Source organism: Arachis stenosperma, chromosome 10 (assembly GCF_014773155.1).
Source record: "Arachis stenosperma cultivar V10309 chromosome 10, arast.V10309.gnm1.PFL2, whole genome shotgun sequence".
Classification (NCBI taxonomy): domain Eukaryota; kingdom Viridiplantae; phylum Streptophyta; class Magnoliopsida; order Fabales; family Fabaceae; genus Arachis; species Arachis stenosperma.
Window position 1 is genome coordinate 109,940,510 of NC_080386.1, and position 6,199 is coordinate 109,946,708.

General features: G+C 34.3%; 1 long non-coding RNA gene across 1 annotated transcript; it reads right to left on the bottom strand.

Moving 5' to 3' along the window:
* Positions 1-278: 278 nt before the first annotated feature.
* On the bottom strand, positions 279-5,706 carry LOC130958005 (uncharacterized). Its single transcript, XR_009077317.1, has 3 exons — positions 5,006-5,706; positions 4,791-4,893; positions 279-3,353 (listed from the first exon to the last, which is right to left on the bottom strand). It is a non-coding gene; the product is annotated as an uncharacterized LOC130958005 (long non-coding RNA).
* Positions 5,707-6,199: the final 493 nt, after the last annotated feature.

Sequence of the window (6,199 nt, forward strand, 5' to 3'; positions counted from 1 at the left end):
AGTGTTTGAGCCACCCAAATTTTGGCCAACTAAAAATCAATCAAATAGATTTAGAATTTGTTTAAAAATCATTTAACAAAAAAAAAATTATTTTCTTACAAAAAAAATTCATTTCTATTTAAAATTCAATTTTATGGTTTAGAATGATTATAATATATTAATAGAATATAAATCAAGTTTGAAGAGTATGAGAGTGAATTTGGAAATCAGATTCCTTTTAATCTAATTTACAAATGAAGGAAAAATGAGAATTGGAATTCTCAAATGAACTCAAATAATTCATTTTTAGTTGTTCCGAAACAAGAAAAAGAATTCAACTCTTGAGTAAATTTTAATTCCTAACATTTTAAATAAGCTCTTAGGGTTTACTAATCACTCTCTCTTTCGCAAGAACATAGCCTACCACTCGACTCTCTCTCAGCCTCTCCCACGTGGTTGTCTCACCATTGCAACTCCATCGTCATTACCATTGGTACTGGTAGGCTATTCATGCTTAGATCTTACCTATGCTTCTCTTCATCGCGAGATCTGGAATTTCATTGTTACCTCTCTCTTGTGCTCGACTCTATCTCATTGTTGTTGCTCCATCGTTGTCGCCTCTCATTGTGCTCTTCATCAACCTCTCGCTACTACTGTAACATCCTTATTACCAAAATGTCACACTTTCGGCTACACCACTCTGATAGCGTGGATATTACGATGACCCTCATATTTAATAATAAGATAGGAGCCTTTAACTCGAAATCGTATAAATTTTTCTATGAAAAATTGGAAATACTTTTTCTTAATAATACACACACACACACAAATATTACATATCACAACTCTTATCCCTCTTACAAAAATATAAGCATAGAGGCGGGAGAAAAACATAATATATACAATAATATACAACATAACCAGATGCGCAGAAGAAACTCCTTAAACTCTTCGTCCGTCTTGAAAAGAAAAATCTGTAGGGGGTGAGAACATCGTCCTCGCAGATTCTTAATAGAGGGTTTAAAAATTGCCATAAGAGGATATGCATAAAGAAAAAAATTTGATTTCAATTGTAGTGATTATCGTTCGTCTTATGAATTTATTAAAAACATTCACAATTAATTATCCCACAAGAATATATATATGTATATATATATATATGAAACTCACTTTTCACTGGTAAGAATTTTAAAACTCAATTAATATCCCATAATATAAATAAGTACGGTCCCTTCGGCCCATTACCAAATCAAGTCACAGCCTCTAGCCCATTACCAAATTAAATTACGACCTCTGACCCAAAATATATAAACAAATCTCGGCCCCTAGCCCAAACAAAGCCAATCAACACTATCATCACCAATACTCAAACACGAAAGTATCACATCAGAAACAATCCTGAGTGTCACCACCGCTAGCATAAAGAATTTTTCAGTTGGTCAAGCATAGATAAAATAATACAAGGAATACACAGAGAGGATAGTTAAGGCAATTAGCAAATAGGTATAATTATGCAAATAGGCAAGCCAAATACAAGATGCCCACTCAAATAATACACACACATGCAAATGATACATGCCTGTCCTATGGCCAATGAGCTCATCTGTCGATTATACAGTGATACGTGAGCATCTTTTCTATCTTTTCCTAGTGAATTTGCATCTAATTTGTTGAGTTTAATCAATAATTAATTATATTTTAGCCACTATGGATGCTATTTTGAGTTTTGTGGAATACTATTTATTTTAAGTAGCATTCGGCTAGATTTGATGGAGTTTCTGCAGCACGAGAATCAAAGGAGATGGCTGCGAGGAGCGACGTGCACGCGTGCCTGATGCGTGCGCGTGAATTGGAGGTATCCATGGCGGCGCGTGCGCGTGACTGACGCGCACGCGTGAATTGAAAATTTGCTGACTGACGCGTGCGCGTGACCGACGCGTCTGCGTGACTCGCAGAAAATACCATCGACGCGTACGCGTGACTGACGCGTACGCGTGACATGCGCCACGTGCAGAAAAACGCAAAAAAACGCTGGGGGTGATTTCTGGGCTGTTTTGACCCAGTTTCCAACCCAGAAAACACAGATTAGAAGCTGCAGAATGGACAAATCAAGTGATCCCCACCCATCAGCTGAAGACTTGTTAATTAATTCGAATTTAAATTCAAATCTTATTTTTAGGAAAAGATATTATTTTTAATTTTAGATAATTAGATTTTAAATTTATTAGGATTAGTTATAAATAGGAATTTAGATGCCATCAGATTGGAACTCTGTACATTTTACCAGAATCCTAGTTTTCTTCTTTGAACTATGAGCAACTAATCCTTTATTGTTAAGGTTAGGAGCTCTTTCTATTTGTATGGATTGATTTTATTGATTTTTCTATTTTAATTTATGCATGGATTTATAATTTAAGAATTGTTTTCGCTCTTTATTTTATGAGTTTGGGTGAAACGGAAGTATGACTCTCTTTCTAATTGAGTTCTTGTATAACTTGGAAAAGCTCTATACTTGAACAACAGCTTGAAAACAAATTCTCCTAAATTTTAATTACCTGAATTTAACAGGATACGTGACATATAATCCTTTTATTTCTTAGGTAATTAGAGTTTTTGTGGCATATAAACTAGAAATTGATTATCACCATCTAATTGGAATTAATTAACCAAGGAATTGGCAGTTAATGAATTTTAGAGGAGACTAGGAAGGTCTAAGAAATTAGGGTCTAGTCACATACAGTTTGCCATAAATTAAATCCTGCATAATTAAATTAGTTAGTAAGAAAAGTTAATCCGGAAAAAAAGATAACTCTGAAGCCTTAACTGTTTTCTCCATATTTTATTCCCAACTCATTGCTGCTTGCTTTCTGAAATTCTTAATTTACTGTTTAATGCTCTTTGAATACCAAAACACTCTTTTCTGTTTGTCTAACTAAGCCAATCACTTAACCATTGGTTCTTAGTCCATCAATCCTCGTGGGATCGACTTTTACTCACGTAAGGTATTACTTGGTACGACCCGGTGCACTTACCGGTTAGTTTGTGAGTTGTAAAATACCGCATCATACAGCCAAACCTGACATGTCTGGTAGCGAACCCTGGACAGTCCCTCGGTGCATGCAACCCCAAGAAGAATTCACTTCTCTTGGAGGAATTATCTGAAAAGGTCTAAGTGTTAGGCCACATCTTGTGACGGAGGGTCAACAAATACCAAACGGAACAAGCGGGACAAAACTACAATTCTTGCGTCTATTCGAGAAGCTCAAATTCTGACCTGGAGTAAGCAGAATAAAACCACAATCCTTGAATCTACCTAGAAAGCTCAAATACCATCTGGGAGCAAGTCGGACAAAACCACAATCCTTGCATCTAACCTAGAAGCTCAAATATCAATCAATCTCTTTTCAATCAAACATAATCAAATCGAATTAATAATATAGAATTGAACTGAAGAAAATCCTCAAACTTCTATCCAACTTTTCAATGCGACAAGAGAGACAATATTCAACCTCAATCTTGTCCACCGCAGTAAGAGAGGGAATCCTCAACCTCAACTTGTCTATTCTCAAAACTCTTAGATTAATAATTAATTAACTTTTTAAATCTTTAATTAAATAAATAAATCTCTTTTAGTAAGTTAAGTCCATTTCTCTTTCATAAAGCTCATTTTCACCAAATCAAAAGTCTCAGATTAACGTCAATGATCCATTCTTAAATTCCATTTTAAAATTCCCAAAACATAACTCTCAGATTTGAAATAATTGTCTAAAACTCCCTTTCAACTTCATTCTCAAGTTTAATAACTTTCCAAAGACTCAAAAATTATTCTCTCTTTACCAATCAAAATCAAAGTCTAGAAATTCACTAAAACTCTTCCAAATGTAATTCTTTAATCAAACCCAAAACATGAGTCTTTTCACATTAAATTGAACTCAAAACAAAATTCTTATCTTAAATAAATCAAATTCGAAAGATAATTCTTTTCTTAATAAATAAAACTCAAAATATAATTCTTTTCTCAATAATTCAAACTCGAAACATAATTCATTCTTTTCTTAATAAATCAAAATCAAATAAAACAATTTTTCAATCTAAATTAACCAAAATAAAACTTCCAAAATTTTCATAAAAAATTCGAAAGTATCTCCTTTAAAACTCGGACTTCACCACCCTTCTCGAGTCCCAACCAAACCATTTCTCAAACTCTTTTCAACCATTACCAAAATCAAAACCAATTCCAATATCTCAAATCATTTTCAATCCTCGAAATCATTTCCGATAAATCAAACAAAACCAATTTCAAGATCTCAAATAATTTTAATTTCTCAAAATTATTTCTGATAAATCAAACAAATCCAATTTCAATACCAATATCTCAAATAATTCAAATTCTCAAAATTAATTTCGATAAATCAAACAAAACCAATTCCAATATCTCAAATCATTTCAAATTCTCAAAATCATTTACGATAATTCTAACAAAACTAATTCCAATATCTCAAATAATTTCTAATCCTTAAAATTATTTACGATAAATCAAACAAAACCAATTCCAATATCTCAAATCATTTTAAATTATCAAAATCGATTTCAGTCAATAGAACAAAATCAATTCAATAAAACCGACTAACAAACCAGAATGTCCAGTTTTCTCAAATAGTCAATAAATCAACCAGGCAAGCAATTTCAACCAATCAAAGCAACTTAATTCAATCCATAAAACTCACGTAATCATAAAAATATATTTTTCATATTAGTATTCACTTGTAACAATTCTTGAAAGTAAAATTAGTTTAAGAAAACGCTCCTACCTCGTTCATGACTTAACTATGCAACAAACTCTGTTTCTATTCTTATCTTGCAGCAGCAGTATCAATATTGACCATCCTCACAGAGTCACAGTAGCCACAGCCTCTGAACACAACGTGCAAGAACCGTAGCTTAACCATATTGCAATAACAGCGTAAAAACCTCAGCGACATATATCAAAATAACGATAAAGAGCTTTCGGAGTAAAACAACTCACCGTACAAAGAAAGGAACCAAGAACGAAGCGGCGACAGCTCTAATGGTGATTCCGGTGACACCCGCGCCATACCCGGTGACCAGACGGCAGACCTGGCGGCGGCATAAGCTTGATAGGGCAGTTGGCCCCCAGCAGTGGTGGCGACAACGGCGATTCCAGCTCCTCCTCTTCACGTTCTTCTCTTCCTCGAGCTCTCTCTCTCTCATTGGCGCTCATAGACGAAGGAACTGGCTCGACGACGGTGCGAAAGCACGGCTCTTTCTTCCCCTGGTGATCACTGGCCCGCGGTTCTCTCTTCCTCATGCTCAATGGCACCATGATGGTGGTGGAAGGCTCTGATGATGACGACAAGGCGCGGCGGCGATCGTGGACCAGACAACACCCTCTGTCGATCTCTCTCTCCATCAGGCGTATCCATGGCTCGTGTCTCTCTTCTCCCGCAAAAGCAACAGTGACGACTCTCCTCGCCAGCATTGCGCTGTCCTATCTTCCCTTATCAGCGTTGGCGGTGATGGCCTACAACAGCTCCACGATGCTTTTCCCTCTCTTTCTCTCTTCTTCATTGATTGCGGGTGTGCGTGGTGAGGGGTTGAGTGTGTGTGTGTGTGTCGTGTGTGAATTGAGGGTGAGAAGGGGTGACGACGGGGTTAGGGTTTGGGAGGGGGTGAGTGTGTTGAGTGTAAAGAAATTAGGGTTTGTGTGTGTTTGGATTTTAGGGTGTTAATTTAAGAAAAATGGGTAAGGGTAGGTTGATAATTTCAAATAAAAATAAGGATAATATAATAATTGATAACCAATTTTAATCCAACAATAATCATATTTAAAAATACTATTGTTCATCAATTTATAAATTATTTTTAAATAAATACTCTAATAAAAAAATTAGAGATAATATAATTAATTTTTTTATTCATAAAAATTAAAGTATTAAATTTCAAAATCTCAATTATTTATATTAAGTTATATAAAATTCTTATTATTTTATAACTACCAAACTTTATAATTTAAATATAAAAAATTATTCAATAATTGTAAAATTAGATAAAAATTTTAATTTAATTCAAACTCAGTATATATAAACTTGATTTAATTATTTTTAATAAAGTAACTTCTGAAGTTAAAGTCCTTAATGAATAAATAAATTGAAACTGACTTATAATAAGATTTTCTAAAAGTTCTGGATTTTACAATTAC